This window comes from Symphalangus syndactylus, chromosome 6 (genome assembly GCF_028878055.3).
Source record: "Symphalangus syndactylus isolate Jambi chromosome 6, NHGRI_mSymSyn1-v2.1_pri, whole genome shotgun sequence".
Taxonomy (NCBI): Eukaryota; Metazoa; Chordata; class Mammalia; order Primates; family Hylobatidae; genus Symphalangus; species Symphalangus syndactylus.
In genome coordinates this window covers 89426072-89443212 of record NC_072428.2, presented here as the reverse complement: position 1 = coordinate 89443212, position 17141 = coordinate 89426072, and positions in this window count along the sequence as shown.

Sequence of the window (17141 nt, the reverse complement as noted above, 5' to 3'; positions counted from 1 at the left end):
GGTGGGTAGGCAAGGATTTGTGCAAATCATGTGGTATTGCTTTTACAATGCAAAGGACCTGTCCCAAAGGAAGGAGATTTGCACGGCCTAATGCTCACCTGTGAACACAAAGCCCACTCTGAGAGCAACACTTAGCACATTTAATCTCTTTTTGCCTAGTGCTTTTATATAGAAATTGAATATAATAGCACCCTGAATAAACAGAATTCTTGCATGTTCTATGGCAGAAACAAACTGACAGGCTACATCATATAATTTGCATTCAAGTATAAATATACCTCATAGCTTTTTGGCAGAGACGTACCCTGCTTTTAAGAACATACGTGTTTTACTAAGGCTTCCTAATGGGATTACTAACTAAACCTGACCAACTCTTTCAGGAGTAGGAGCATACATTTTTTGCACTGTATAAAATGATGAACTTCCACTTTTCTGTTGTAACCAGTAATGTTCACCAACTTGATGAGATTATCATGTTATTTGTTCATCGGTGATTAAAATATTCTTGACATAAAATTCTAGGTATGTCTGTGTTACAGAGAGGGAGAGCAGGAAAGCTAGAGAGGAAAGGAAGACTCATTTCTCAGCCTTCTCCCCTGGGTGCCTGGGACACAGCATCATTAATGAGCTGGGCTTAATACAGCTATTAGTTCATATTGCTTCACTTAGGCATATAGCTTTCTGTACGTAAAGAAATGAGGAAAATCAAAATAGTAAACTCCACTAGCATGGTGATAATATCTTACTAGCTTGAATGGTCTACATGGTATATGGCACAGTACTAGTTATAGTAAATGTTCAAAATTATTTCTTGCTGACAAACTGATAGAGGCTGGAGACCCTTTCTTTCTTGTGCTTAGTGACAGTACACTTAGGATTTCTTTTCTAAAATTTTAGAGTGACTCAAAAAAATCAACAAAAGGCCCAATTTTAGTTTTAAATAGTGTCAGTATATACAATTGTAGCTATTAGTCCAAGAGTCACACATTTGTTTCCTCAGTCTTAAAAGTAATAGCAGCATCCTCCTTTTCAATTGTTAAACCCTGTTTGTTCTACAGTAAGGGAAAACTGATAGAAGATGACAACAGAAAAAAAAAAAAAAAAACTAAATTAGATGCTGTGACCATAAATTTTGTTTGTTCTTGAAAACAAGAAATGTGAAGCTAGCCAAAACACCAACATCATGTTAGAGTTTTACACATACATACACACACACACAGACACACACATGTATGTAAGGTCAGAGCAAAAGTAATTGTGCTTTTGGCCGTTTTAAAAGTAATTACAAAAACTGCAATTACTTTTGTACCAACTTAATGTATGTTCCAGCTAGGAGAGATGGTTGCCCCATGTACACACACTTGCACACACACACACACAAACGTGAATGCACAAGCCCATGCACACACACAAAAAGCAAGAGATTGTGTTGGAGTGCAGTGGTCTTTTAGAATAATCACTGAGAATGATGTTTAAGAACATTGTTTCTTCATTGCATCACAGTAAAATTGATTTGAGGAGAAATACAGAGATTGAACCACACTTAAGCTCCAATAGTCACTGAAATACCACAAGCATGGAGGATGAGAATAAATTTTCTCTTGATATTTTTGGTTAGGATCTCTGTGGAATCTTCAGAAAGGAACATTAGCCTTTAAAAAATTTGAGTAATCACTATTTTACATCGATGATTAAACATATAGCTTGAGGTGACATGCAATTATTTGCTACCTGCTTTTAATAACCAGATTTCAATCTATGTTTTTGGAGATGTCTCTTTTGCCAGTATCACCTGCGTTTCTACAGTCATCAAGCTGAATTTCTCATGGGGATGTTACATGTGGCTGACTCCAATGACTTGAGGTTGTTACATCTTAGGGATGTCTCAATGGCTCAGCTAATGCTGGAAATTGCCAAAACAGGCTGTGATCGGTGTTACTCTTTGTTTTGTTTCCAATCTTATAGGGGGTGTTGATTTCAGGCATTCTATCCCTAGGTGGTTTGAGTCGTGGCTGCCTTAGCAATGACCTTTATCCTTGTATATTCCCATGAAACTTGAGGCAAACCATCTCTCCTTTGCTAATGGTACTCAAATGCACACTTCAGGGAGCTCCAAGCCTGGTATTTCTTCCAGAGAGTTCATGCCTTTTGGGGCTTCCTAAGAGCAATCTTCTGATCTTGAGGGAATAAAGCAAACCTTACTCTTTCAAGTTAGTACATTCAGATGGTGCAACAAGCTTACATTGCCAACATTAAACAGCTCTTATGTTCTAATAGGTAACACAAATATGTGTTTTTATTCGTTGGAGTTGATTTCTACCTTTCTACATTTTTTTATGAATTAGGATAGAATTTTATATATGATTATTGGATAAGAGTCACAACTGTTTCCCAAGGCGCCTTTTCCTGTCTCAAATTCTGTCTTTTTTTTTTATTATTATTATACTTTAGGTTTCAGGGTACATGTGCACAATGTGCAGGTTTGTTACATATGTATCCATGTGCCATGTTGATTTCCTGCACCCATTAACTCGTCATTTAGCATTAGGTATATCTCCTAATGCTGTCCCTCCCCCCTCCCCCAACCCCACAACAGTCCCCGGAGTGTGATGTTCCCCTTCCTGTGTCCATGAGTCTCTTTTCAGATTTTTAAAATATTGCTCTTTAACACATTTCTATTACTAACTCCTGTAATCATATTTCTCAGCGATTTCAGCCCTGATTATTGCAACAGCTTCTCACTTACGTTTCCTTACTCTAGGCTCCCTATCACAGTCCAATCTGTCTGACTGTGCCGGGCTAAATTCCCTCAAAGGCAAGTTTAATTATTACTCGTTTCTGGCTGGAAAAAACAAATGATTCTACATTTACTACTTCCTCCTGTGTTACTCCTGTAACATATGTTATTATTGAGTACATGAGTATACCATGTACTCAATAATATAGTTAGCACTATCTAACTATCCAAATATATTTCCCGATCACAGGCAGACCTCAAGGATACTGCAGATTCTGTTCCAGACCACCGCAATAAAGTGAATTTCACAGTAAAGTGAGTCACACAAATGTTTTAGTTTCCCAGGGCATGTAAAAGTTATGTTCATACTATACTGTAGTCTATTAAGTGTGCAATAGCACTATGTCTAAAAAAGCAATGTGCGTACCTTAACAAAAAAAATTGCTAAAAATGCTAACAATCATCCGAGGCCTCAGCAATTTATAATCTTTTATAAATCACTGTAAATATTAACAAAATAAATGTTTACAGATAAACACAATATATTAAACATCAAGAGGTGCAGTTTCATTGGCCATTGAACATGGTTTCAATACTTTTTAAAATTAAAGTATAGGAATATCGATAACTTGGAAAACAACACAAACCTGATTTTTACATAAAGCCTAACAAGAAAATAGTTACTACTTTTTGTTGTCCTTGTTATATAACTTCTTAGGAGTATTTATATAGTAGTATATAAATAGTAATCTTTTCGTACATCTTCATCAGAGCTCTGGGTTACCATGTGCATTGTCAATTTCAATATTTCAAAAGGAATCTTTTATTTTGAGCAGTAAGTCTCAATAGTGGGCTTAAAATATTTAGTAAACCAGGCTACAAAAAAATGTGCTGTCATCCAGGCTTTGTTTTTCCATTTATAGAGCACAGGCAGAGCAGTATCAGTTTTAAGGACCCTAGGATTTTTGGAATGTTAAATGAGCATTGCCTTCGACTTAAAGTCACCAGCTGCATTAGCCCCTAAAAAGAGTGTCAGCCTGTCCTTCGAAGCTCTGAAGCCAGACATTAACTTCCCTCTCTAGCTTTGAAAGTCCTAGGTAGCATCTTCTTGTAATATGACTACTTAATGACACTGAAAATTTGCATTTAGTGTAGCCACCTTCATCAATGATCTTAGCTAGATCTTCTGGATAATTTGCCACAGTTTCTGTATCAGCACTTGCTGTTTTGCTTTGCACTTTTATCTTCTCGAAATGGCTTATTTCTTAACTCTCATGAACCAACCTCTGCTAGCTTCCAAGTTTTCTTCTGCAGCTCCCTCACCTTTTTCAGCCTTCATAGAACTGAAGAGAATTAGAGACTTACTCTGGATTAGGCTTTGTCTTAAGGGAATGTTGTGTTTGGTTTGATCTTCTATTCATGGCCACTCAAACTTTCTCCATATCAGCAATAAGCCTGTTTCACTTCCTTATCAGTTGTGTGTTCACTGGAGTGGCACTTTCAATTTATTTCAAACACTTTTCTTTTATATTCACAACTTGGCTAACTGTTCCAAGAGGCCTAGCTTTCAGCTTATCATCTCATCTTTCGACCTGCCTTCTTCACTAAGCTTAATTATTTCCAGATTTTGATTTAAAGTGAGAGGCATGTGATTCTTCCTTTCACTTGAACATCTACAGGCCATTTTAGGGTTATTAATTGACTTCATTTTAATATTATTTTGTGTCAAGGACTAGGAATGCCGAAGGAAAGGGAGAGAGAGGGGAACGGCCAGTTGGTGGAGCAGTCAGAACACACACACGTATTACGTTTGTTGTCTTATATGGACACGGTTCATGGTGCCCCAAAACTATTACTATAGTAATACCAAAGATCACATATCACTATAATAGATATAACAATAATTGTATGTATGAAATGTTGAGAGAGTTACCAAAATATGATACACAGACACAAAGTAAGTACATGCTGTTGAAAAAATGGTGCTGATAGACTTGCTCAAAGCAGGGATGACAAAAACCTTTAATTTGTTAAAAAAAAATCCCGTATTTGCAAAGCACAATAAGTGAAGCACAATAAAATGAGTTATGCCTGTATTTCTCATAACACTCTCTATTATAGGTGGGCTTTTACTCTTTCCGAACTATGAGTGCCATTTTAGTTTTTACTCATTCTTCTTTTCCTCACTAGGGATATCTTGGTCTTCCACAAATGACTTTTTTGCATAGTACTCATTCATTAAGAAAGAACCTACCATTACACTTCACATCTACTAACATCCATTGGCTGATCTTTTATATTTTCTTTTCTTTCTTTTTTTTTTTTTCTTTTGAGACAGGGCCTTGCACTGTCACCCAGGCTGTAGTGCTGGCACAATCACAGCTCACTTATAGCCTCAGCCTCCTGGGTTCAAGTGATCCTCCCACCCCAGCCTCCCAAGTAGCTTAGACTATAGGCACATGCCTATAGTGATTTTTAATTTTTTAGGTTTTGTGTGTGTGTGTGAGAAAAGGTATTGCTCTGTCACCCAGGCTCAGTGGCACAATCATAGCTCACTGCAGCCTTGACTTCCCAGGCTCCAGTGATCCTCCCACCTCAGCCTCCCAAGTAGGTGGAACCACAGGTGTGCACCACCATGCCTGGCTAACTTTTTTGTATGTTTGGTAGAGATGGGGTTTTGCCATATTGCCCAGTCTGTTCTCAAACACCTGAGCTCAAGCAATCTACCCACCTCAGTCTCCTAAAGTGCTGGGATTATTGGCGTGAGCCACTGCACTCTGCCTAATTTTTTAATTTTTTGTAGAGACAATGTCTCGCTGTATTGCCCAGGCTTGTCTCAAACTCCTGGGATCCTCCTGCCTTGGCCTCCCAAGCTGCTGTTACTATAGGTGTGAGCCACCAGGCCCAGCCTGGGCAATTCTTCACTTCTCAGATCTCTCTAGAGGGATCTGCTGCAATTGGTTTGTCGTTCCTCATCAACCAGACAGTACACTTTACAGTGGCCATTCTCTCTAGTTCTTCTCTTCGATTTGTGGGTTCTAAGCTGGTAGGACATAAAATAAAATTTCGTTTATTGAAATCATTGGTGAATGGTGGGAGATCAATAGATGTATAGTATTAAAGAGCTCTTTACTCTGTATTAAAATTGCATAATTCTCCTTCCCAAATGATTTCAAATATGAAATTTTAGTTCTGGAATTTTAGGAATCTGTTTACCTAACAATGTTCTCCTGTTATATGTCAGGAATGAGAGTTTCAGCAGTAAACAAAATAGTTAGAGACATGCCTTCATCGAGCTTAATTTCTAGTATTTGTACCTGTGTATGTATGTGTCTGTGAGGTTAAAATTGACACAGACAATAAGATACATCTGTAAAGTATATAGAATTATAGATGGTGACAGTTGCTAAGAAAAACCAAACAGAACAGAGAGAAGGAGCATGGGGATGGACATGAAGATGAAAGATTAGAATTTCACATAACGAGTCCAGACAAAAAAGCTCACTAAAAAAAAATAATTGTGTTAGAGTACGTTCTCTGAAAACTGACTTTAAGATGAAAAACACATACAGGAATTTTATTAGAAGGTGTTCTTTGAAACCACCCTTATAGGTGAGTGAGGGAAGCAATATCAGAAGAGGGAGGAATTGGATACACAGCAGTTGCAACAGAGAGCTCAGCCAATCTTGTGGGGAGTTCTGAAGCTGAGATAGTTATACAGATTTATACGAAAAAGAGACAAGAAGACTGGACTGTTGTATCTCTTTCAAGAAACAGAAATTTAATGTATGTTTGCCCTGGAGAGAGGGTAAAACTGATCCTTTTCTCTGAGGGTCATTTCTGAGCAAGGCCTAAGCTGTGACCTGTCAGCCAAGGGAGTGATTTCTTAATCTTGAAGCGGAACTATGGGCAAAGTACTTAAGCTTTTGTTATAGTTCACCTCCTGTATTACTTGGATGCAGGTAAGTTTAGTACACTCACTACATCTGGGCATGCCCAAGGATTGCAATTACTCTTTTTCCTAAGGAAACCTACAAGAAGGTGTTCAGTGAATCAAACTACAGCCCTTGTCAATGCTGCTGGTCTCAAAACTGCAACTGTTATTCATCATCTCCCTATTCTTCGACCCATGTGAGGTTTCCTTCTCCTAGATTAACACCTAGGGTGATCATCTCTCCAAGTTTTTCCAGGACTGAAAGAGTCCCGGACACTTGGGACTTTCACTTTTAAAATGAGGACAGTGCTGGGCAAATCAGCACTGGGACTGGGACTACAGAATTTCTCAGGATGTGAGATTTTTAGTGCTAAATCTGGGAAAGCCATGGAAAACTGGGAAAAGGTGGTCATCTTACTAACACTTGTACTTGTGTATGTGGCTTATCTGTTGAGACGATGCAGGTTCTTTCATGATGCATTGCAGGCCCCTGAGCATCATACCATTAACAGCCTATGGCTTCTGCCCTTGCTGTTTACTATTAAGGTTGAGCAGGGAAGTATCAATAAACATCTCACCTGGTCACCTGGGTGCCGAGTGTATGCTGGCCTGATGTGATTGTGTAACAGTAGTCAGTCCTGCTCCTAATGACTAGAGTCAATTGTTCACACCCGGTTGGTGACTCCTTTCCTTGCCTGCTGGTCTCTTGGCACAAAGAAGCCTGAAGGCATAAAAAGACAGCTGTAATTTACAGTTTAATAGAACCCTTATTGTGCACCTGGTGGAAGGATTGCCCTTCTGGAAACCAGAATTAGACCCCACAAAGTCGAATTTTGTAGACCTAGGAAGCACAGATTCCCCACATGGGACATTGGGAAAGATGGTAAGTGAGGTCACTTCTACTTCCATCCCATAATTCTCAGGTGTGTCCCTTGTGACCTTAGGGACACAAGCACTGTATCATTTTTTAAAATGCATCTAGAATGTATATTGTATCCTGAGGATGGCTGCCATTTGCAAGCTGACAGATTCTGGGTGGTGCCACATGAAATAGGACAAGTAGATTCCCTGGTTATTGGTCCACTGTTAATGTCTCCTTTTCTATAAATTGAGTCCATTGGTCCAGTGCAATGTTATGGCATTCTGGGTCAGTAGATCAAACAGTCTATAAACCCCAGGAGAGTGTTAAAATCAGTCAGAATGGATGTCTGTCTCTTCCAGAGTAGAGACAAATGATTGGTATTCTGATGGGATTGTGCTCCATAGGGGAGTCAGTTAATTTTTGTTGCCGGTAGGTAGAACATTTGGCAGAGGCAGTAATTATGTCAGCCTTGGTAAGTGGGAGGTGATGCTCTCAGGCTCATGCATAGCCTCCATCCCTGTCTCCATGGCTACTTCATTCCTAAGCCCATTAGTCTAGCACTGGGGATCTTTGTGTTTGCCTATTGGTTACTCTGAGCCTCTTCCATGCTGGATGCTCATTACTGGGTGTTAACATGCCGTACAAACCTTCAGCAGGTTCATTCATTCTCTTCCTCAGACCTCTTTGTCCCTCATCTTCTAGTTATTTCATTTCCAGGACCCAGAGCATCCAGCCAATTCATTCACAGCTATCCATACATACATTTTTACACTTTATTCTTTTTTTTAATTCTCTTTTTTAAGACAGGGTCTTGCTGGGTGGCCCGGCCTGGAGTGCAGTGGCACAATCACAGCTGTTGCAGCCTCAAGCTCCCGGGCTCAAGCTACTCCCCTTGCCTTGGCCTCCTGAGTAGCTAGGACTACAGGCGTGCATCACCACCCTTGGCTAATTTTTAAATTTTTTGTTAGAGATGGGGTCTTGCTATGTTAATCAGGCTGGTCTTGAATTCCAGGTCTCAGGTGATCCTCCTGCCTTGGCTTCCCAAAGCGATGGAATTACAGGCATGAGCCACCACCCAGGCCCATTTTGTTTTAAGAGTAATTTATCTTTTCACACAAAGTGGATAACCAGGTGTATTTACCATAGCTCCACTCATTGGAAGGATTTCTTTGTCGCAAGTGACTTTCAGTTACACCCAAAGAAGGCAAATGACACAGCAGCTGTATCGTTATTGTTTATACTTGTCTATCAAGCTGAGCCACCTGTGAGCTTAGCTTGGCTTTTTTCCTCTTTCATTACCTGGCTATAAATGTCAGCTAAGGGAGGAGCATTGGTGACTATGCCACTTGATTATTCAGATTACTTGTGCCCACTGGCCGTGCTTGGGCCAAATCCTGGGTATAATACTCTGACTGAACAATGGATTTCTGTTAAGCACACGCAAGTTTATGATTTGGTGGGTCTTATGAAACCTATCTCTTGATGAGTAGCTCTGATCACATGGTCACCTGATGTCCTATTTTCCAATAGTCCAATTCCACCAAAGCTCAGTAGCATGAAAATAGTGCTTCCAAATGGTATTTATTTCTGCTATAGATGGCATTACTTTGCTCCCTATGGTTCTGTGTTATGATTCTCCAATAGAGCTTTCCATTAATTCTACAAGGCACCTTTTCTCACTCTACACAACTATAATACAATGGTTTTCAACTGCAGGTGATTTTGCCCTCCAGAGCTCATTTATGCATGTCTAGAGACATTTTTGGTTGGCACAAATGGGAAAAAGGGGTTGCTATCAGCATCCAGTGGCTGGCGTCTGCTAAATATTCTACAATGCACAGGACACTCCACCCCACCCCTTCACCCCTGTGCCACATACAACAAAGAATGATCTGACCTAAAAGTAAATAGTACTGAGGTTAAGAAACCCAGCTCTAGTACTGTAAGTCTATTGGGACATAGTCGCTCATATAGCAGAACTTCTCATATGACTTCCTAAACCTGCTGAAATCCCTTTGTTGTTCTGGAAGCCTCTTGTGTCACTTTATCAATAAGGTGGAGCTGAAATATGCTGTCTTTATAACCCAAGGAAATTTACAAGTGGTGTTTGATTAGGTACAAGAGTCAATAATTCAATAATTTGTTCTTTATTTCAGAGAAAGGCCCTGGCATGTTTCATACTACTGTATTCCTAGAAACTCGGCTGATCTGGCAAGGCCTTGAATCTCTTTAGGGCTTTTGACCATCTTCTAGAGTTAATGTGTCTTACCAAGGTTTCCAAATATACTTGTCACTTCTTGATCATCTTGTCTAATTAACATAATGTTATCAATACAGTGGATCTATACAATGTGCTGAGGAATATTGAGACAGTTCAGGACTCTTATGACAGAGCATGAGAATGTTAATACAAATCAGGACAAGTCCATAAATGCTTACAGCCATTTATCTCACATGAATACAACTATTTCTGTTTCTCCTTCCAGATAGGAATGGAAAAAAAGATTTTCACTAAATCAGTGGCTACACACTATGGACTTGAAATTTTCTTAATTTGCTCTAGCAAAGATACCACAATGGGCAAAGCAACAGCAATTAAGGTTACTACTTAGCTCCACTTGTAGCAGTACTTTGTCATCTGCCAGGATCTGTTTGGCTTGTACGGCTATCTCCTAAATTAAATAAGATATGATGGGGTCCACTATTCCTGAGTCCTTCATATATTTATGCTGACAACAATGTGTGCCATTTCCTCTAGGGTGCAACATGGGTTTCATTTATTTTACTGGATGGTGTATTAGTCTGCTAAAGTTGCCATAAAAAAAATACCACACCCTGGGTGACTTAAACAGCAGGAATTTCTTTTTCTCACAGGTCTGGAAACTAAAAGTAAGAGACAAAGGTACCGGTGGGTTGATTTTTGGTGAAACCTCTTCCTGACCTGTAGATGGCTTCCATTTTATAGATTGGCTACCCTTAGCCTCCTAATGATTACTCTTGATGCTTCTGACTTTTTATATTTTGCAATACTCATATAAGAAGCTCATTTATTTTGTTCTAAGAACACTGATCAATTCTACTGATCATTTCCATAGGTCTCTGCAAGTCCGGATCTCCTGGCTGTTGCTCTGATCTTGACTCTCATTACCACATTGTATTTACTTCAGTTATCATAATTAAATGCTAGCACCTGGCCTCTATTGTTTGGGGATCTTATTATCCCCATGCTTTGGAAGGATGCTTAGATGTTGAGAAACACTTTCATCAAGTAGTGTAGCTTCAAGCACATTTTTAAAATTATTTTTTCTTTCCACTTTTCCCCCAGTCTCAAGATGTAACCTTGAAACAAACTATAAAAATTTTTTCCTTAGTCTTAAAATATAGCCTTGAAATGAACTATGAAACTGCACTCCTGTCACTTTCCCACATACACTCCTTTATCCCATGCACATTTACCGAACTGTGTGTTTGTTAAACTTACACAATGCACACATCTAACTATACGTTTAAGAAATTCCAGGGGCTAATTTAAAACAAACCGGGCATGAAGGCCCAGCTGCGGAATTCTCCTCCACGTAAAGATTGGCTCAAGTTGGATAATCTACAGCTCGGTAGCTGTCAAGATGATGCCAGGCTGCACTCCAGGTGGGCAATAACTCAAAATAGGCATTGGAGCAAAACAGACAGCCCCTATACTCTACACAACTCCTGCATGCCTCCCATGTCAAGCTTCTCCTTTTTTAATCCCTGCCCTCTGCCCAAAATTTTGAAATGGTTTTTTTGTTTTCTTTCTTTTCTTTTTTTTTTTTTTTTTTTTTTTTTTGAGACGGAGTCTTGCTCTGTCACCAAGCTGGAGTGCAGTGGCGCAATCTCGGCTCACTGCAACCTTCTCCTCCTTCTGGGTTCAAGCAACTCTTGTGCCTCAGCCTCACAAGTAGCTGGGACTACAGGCACGTACCACCACACCCCGCTAATATTTGTATTTTTAGTAGAAATGAGGTTTCACCGTGTTGGCCAGGATGGTCTCAACCTCCGATCCGCCCGCCTCAGCCTCTCAAAGTGCTAGGATTACAGGTGAGAGCCACCGCGCCTGGCCCGAAATGGTTTCTTTAAGACAAGAGACTTGACCATTTTCCCACTGCTAGCTCAAGAATAAAATCACTTTCCTTCCACTGAACTTCCTTCTTGTTCACTGGCTTTGCAAGTGGCAAGTGGTGGAACCTGCCTTCAGCTACAAGACGAGATCTGTTACTGTTTTTTCTATTACCAACCCTGGCTGAAATCCCTCTCACTAGTGGATTCCTTTTAAATTTTAGTACACATAAAGCTTTCTGGCAACTTCTTGAAGTCTGATTTATTTTCCAGCCTTATGTATTAATATTATTCTTTCTAATATGTCAACTCTGAGTCTTTTGCCACCTTCTTCTGCTGTTTGTCACAGGACAGCACTATATTCAGGCTTCCAAGAGTCATCATAGTCATTAATGCTATCTCTCAGGGTGTTGAATCTGATACAAAAAAAGGGCTTCTCTCTGATATGTCTTCTTTATCCAACTTTATGTATTATCTTCCTTTAATTCAGTACTCTTAGAATCCAGTATCTTTCCTGAAATTTCACATTGGCTAGTTTCTGCAGCTCTTTTGGTATGTGGTGGTACATGGTCTCTTTCTTCTGTTAGCAGGTCCAGAACTTGCCTGACTAGGTATGGTGTAAGTAGATTACAGTTATTAACTTGTTCTCCAGAAGGAGAAGAAAACATAGATTCCCCACTAAGGTTTAAGGTGCATGTTATCTTATAAGACAAGGGCTGGGCATTGGCTTCATGCAAGAGGGATTGCTAGCCTTTAAAAAGGAAGTATGCCGGCCGGGCGCGGTGGCTCACGCTTGTAATCCCAGCACTTTGGGAGGCCGAGGCGGGCGGATCACGAGGTCAGGAGATCGAGACCACGGTGAAACCCCGTCTCTACTGAAAATACAAAAAAATTAGCCGGGCATGGTGGCGGGGGCCTGTAGTCCCAGCTACTCGGAGAGGCTGAGACAGGAGAATGGCGTGAACCCGGGAGGCGGAGCTTGCAGTGAGCCGAGATTGTGCCACTGCACTCCAGCCTGGGCGACAGAGCGAGACTCCGTCTCAAAAAAAAAAAAAAAAAAAAAGGAAGTATGCCATGTCTTCCAGCCCAAAGGGTCCAGGGGAATTTAAGAATTCAAGATCTTTTGATGCATCAGCCCACGCATCCTTATTCTAAATCTCAAGGTCCCACTCCTTCCCAGTGAAGACCTTGATCTTGTTGTGGTAGATTTAAAAAGCTTGAAAATTCAATCCTCTCTGGAACTTGCTATCTTTCTCATTAAGTCCTGCACCTAATCATCATGTTTTCAAGCCACTTCTCCACTGCAGGAGATAAATGCTTGTTTTTATGCAGCCAAAAAGGCCCTCTGGCTTTTACACTTTACATTAAATTAGTGACTAACCACCGTTGGCCTTCCGTTGTCTTTCTCTAGTGAATTGGTAGTTCTCAGCAAATAGCCATCAGTGCTATAGTTCTTTTTTTTGTCTATTGATTTTTCTTTATATATATATATTTTTATTATACTTTAAGTTCTAGGGTACATGTGCATAACGTGCAGGTTTGTTACATATGTATACATGTGCCATGTTGGTGTGCTGCACCCATTAACTTGTCATTTACATTAGGTATATCTCCTAATGCTATCCCTCCCCCCACCATGGAATACTATGCAGTACTATAGTTCTTATAATTTCCACTTTCCCTACACCTCTCAAACTCTGAAATTTGCCCCATCATTGCCTCTTACTCAGATCACATTTTGGGTCACTATCAAGGAAAGTTTAAAAAATTGTTCTGCTACTGCAAATCAGGAACTACAGGTAACATACCTACAAAGTAGTAATAGGGTCCTAATTGCCCAGCTGGCTGAGGGGTGGGGTAATCTGGTTTCAATACCTTTGGGCTGGATAATCTGGTTTCAATACCCTTTCTAGAGTCTGCATCCTAGGACTACTCCTGGCACCAACTCTCTTAGATTAGGTTTCCTGGAAACAGAGTCTAAGGCAGATATTTGCATAAAGTGGGAGAGTGATAAGATACACCATCAGCAGATACACCTGTATAGGATGAAAAAGGCAGGCAGCAGAAATAGTTGAACTACAGTGGAGGTACAAGAGAGTCCTCTGCTGATTCTAAAGGGAGTCTATAGCTGGGAAAACTCTTCGGAGTTAAAACTGAAAGGAGCGTGAACCCTCATGCTCCCGTTATCCGAGTCATTGGATGTGGCTGCCCTCAGTTATAACCTTGGCCAGGGAAGTCCTTTCGGTTAAGGACAATTGCTGGAGGGGAACTCAGCTGCTAATACTTCCAGTAGCTGTAAGAATGAGTGTCTTAGTCATGAAAGGGGTTCTAGGTGGTATAGCAGAATATTAACTCCAGTAACATTTGGGCAAAGACATTAAAGAAATTAGGAAATGAGAAACACAGACATCAGGAGAAAGACAAATCTGAGCCAAGAAAATAATAATTGCAAAGTCTGTGAGGCAGGCACTTGCCTAGTGTGTTTAGGGAACTGCAAGGGAATCTGGGTGTCTGGGGTAGAGTGGGTGTAGGAAGAGTAGTACACGAGGAAGGTGGAGGCTGGGCGCAGTGGTTCACGCCTGTAATCCCAGCACTTTGGGAAGCCGATGCAGGTGGATCACTTGGTCAGGAGTTTGAGACCAGCCTGGCATGGTGAAACCTAATTTCTACTAAAAATACAAAAAAAAAAAAAAATTAGCCAGGTGTAGTGGTGGGCTCCTGTAATCCCAGCTATTTGGGAGGCTGAGGCAGGAGAATCTCTGGAACCCGGGAGGTGGAGGCTACAGTGGGCTGAGATCATGCCACTGCACTCCAGCATGGGCAACAGAGCAAGACTCCATGAAAGAAAAGAAAAGAGAAAAGAAGAAGGAGGGAAGGGAGGGAGGGAGGGAGGGAGCATTAGTGGGCACAGGTGTGGGCTGTCCAGATTGCTGAGGGCCTCTTAGATTAGGTCAGGACTATGGCTTTTCTCTGTGAGAGACTGAAAAACATTGCAGGGTTTTGAGGAGTGGAGTAAACTGATATGAATGTGTTGAAGATATACTGAAGTGATCTAGGGCAGAAATAGAAAAATTAGAAAAAATTTGCAATAATCCAGGTGAAGGCAACATGACGTAGGCTAGATGATCACGATGTTAAGAAACGGTGAGATTTTTGGTACATTTGACAGGTAGAACTGGCAGGATTTGCTAAAAGATGTGATGTAGAGTTTGAGCAAAAGAAAGGAGCCTGAGCAATTGTAAGGAAGAATGTGCTATATATTGGGGTGGAAGGAGGCTGGATGGCAGCAAGATGGTGGAGTAGGACTTCCAGTACTCACCTCTCTGCAGAATCATCAATTTGAATAACTATCCATGAATGAACATGCCTTCGCAACAGCTAGAGAAACCAGATAGAAAGATTACAGCACCTGGGTATAGCACAGAAATAAGAAAAGGCACATCAAAGAGAGTAGGAAACACAGTTTTACATTACCCATTACCACCCCTCCCCTAACCGCAGGCTGCATAGAGTAGAGAGAGATACCCTCCACGTGGGAGAGGAGAAAAGCCAGCAAAAGGCTTTGCTTTGGACCCCCAAATCAGGCTCACATCAGTAAAATTTAGCACTGGCCAGTCCCCCACCGCCATCCAGGCTGGTACCCTCAGACCAAGCCTCCAGGTCCATTCTATCACCAGGCTGATCCCATCAGCCCCAGCACCAGGCCAGTGCCTGCAGTCCTAGTTGTAGCCTGCTATATAGTCTCTAGGCCTCCCTGTCTTCAGGTCTGTCCCTGTAGCCTCAAGCTCCAGGCCCACCTCAGCCTCCATACCAACCCAGAACAAAGTCAGCTCACATAGCTCCAGGTTTCAGGCCCACTTCAGGGCCAGGTTGACACCCCTGGTCTCAGTCACCAGGCCAGCACTCATAGACATAGGCTCCAGGCCTGCCCAGTGCCAGGCCAGCTCCTGTGGCCCCACCCTTCAGGCTAGCCCCTGTGGCCCCACGTCCCAGCAAACCTAAGGTTTAGGCCTGTTCCAGTAGGTATTAGCACTGAGCTGGCTCCCAGGAAGTCAGGCTCTAAGACTACCCCTGTGGTCCCAGGTTTCAGGCTACTCTCACAAACCCCAGACCCAGGCAAGCCATCACAAACCTAGTCTCCAGGCCAGTGCCCACACAGCCACCTTCCAATCTGGCCCTCACAGGTCTGGCTCCAGACAGGTCTCACAGGCCCCAGACTCTAGGCCAGCACTCATGATCTCAGGCCCCCGACTGGCCCCTATGAACTCAGACTGTATACCCGCCCCAGCACCAGGCTGGCCTCAGGTTCCAGTGGATCCAATGTCCAGGCCTGCTCCAGTAGACCAAGGATCTGGCCCACCCCACTAGACTCTAGGGTCAGGCCAGCCCCCATGGACTGAACCTCCATGACCACCCTTACAGAGCCAGGCTCCAAGCCAGCCCTGGTGGATTCAGGCTCATGTCTTACCCTGGTGCCAGGTCAGCCCCTGTAAACCCAGGCTTCAGGCCAATCTCGGTAGAACCTGGCAGGCCCACTCTCCTGCTGAACCAATCAACTAAGCATTCCAGCAGTAAGCCTGACCACAGACTACATACTACATGACTTCCCCAGAATCTCTGGATACGCTTACTGGTGAAGGATTTTCCCAGACAAAGCCAGTCCGCAAAGACTAAAAATGTTCCTACTTCTTCATATGTGCAGACACCAATGCACAGACACAAGGATCAAGAAAAATCAGGGAAACATGGCACAGACGAACAAAATAAATCACCAGTAACTAACCCTAAAGACATAGATATTTTTGAACTGCCTTAAAGAAATTCAAAACAATTGAGATGGGAAAGACTGTAGCAAGCAGATTTGGAGGAGAAAAAACTGCTACGGTTCGAACATGTCCCCCAAAAGTTTATGTATTGGAAACTTAATCCCCCTGCTTTCAAAACAAGCTCTCTCTGGCTCCCTTGCTCTTATTCTCTCACATGTGATGCCCTCTGCCATGTTATCATGCAGCAACAAGGCTCTCACCAGATGTTGATGCCATGCTCTTGGAATTTCTGGTTTGAGAATCACGAACTAAATAAACATATTTTCTTTTTAAATTACTTGGTTTGTGGTATTCAGTTATAGCAACAGACAATGGACTAAGGCAGAAAATCAAGACCTCAATTTTGAATATAATATGTTTGAAATAATTATTAGCCAAATTGAGTGTTCAAGCAGGCCATCTCACACATGAGACTAGAGTTCGGAATCATGGCTACAATATAATTTTGGAGTCATCAGCAATTGATGGCCTTTAAAACTACAAAAAGAGCTGAGATAATCAAGAGATCATGTAAAACTAGAAAAGAAAAGAATTCCAAAGACTATGTCCAAGATAACTTAAAGGAGCTTAAGAAGTTGTAGCTAATATGAATATTAAAAAGTCAGGAGAATGTATTCTTCTCCTAGAAGCCAAGTAATGAAAAGGTTTTAAGAGAAGGGAGTGATTCAGTCTGTCAAATACTGGTGATTG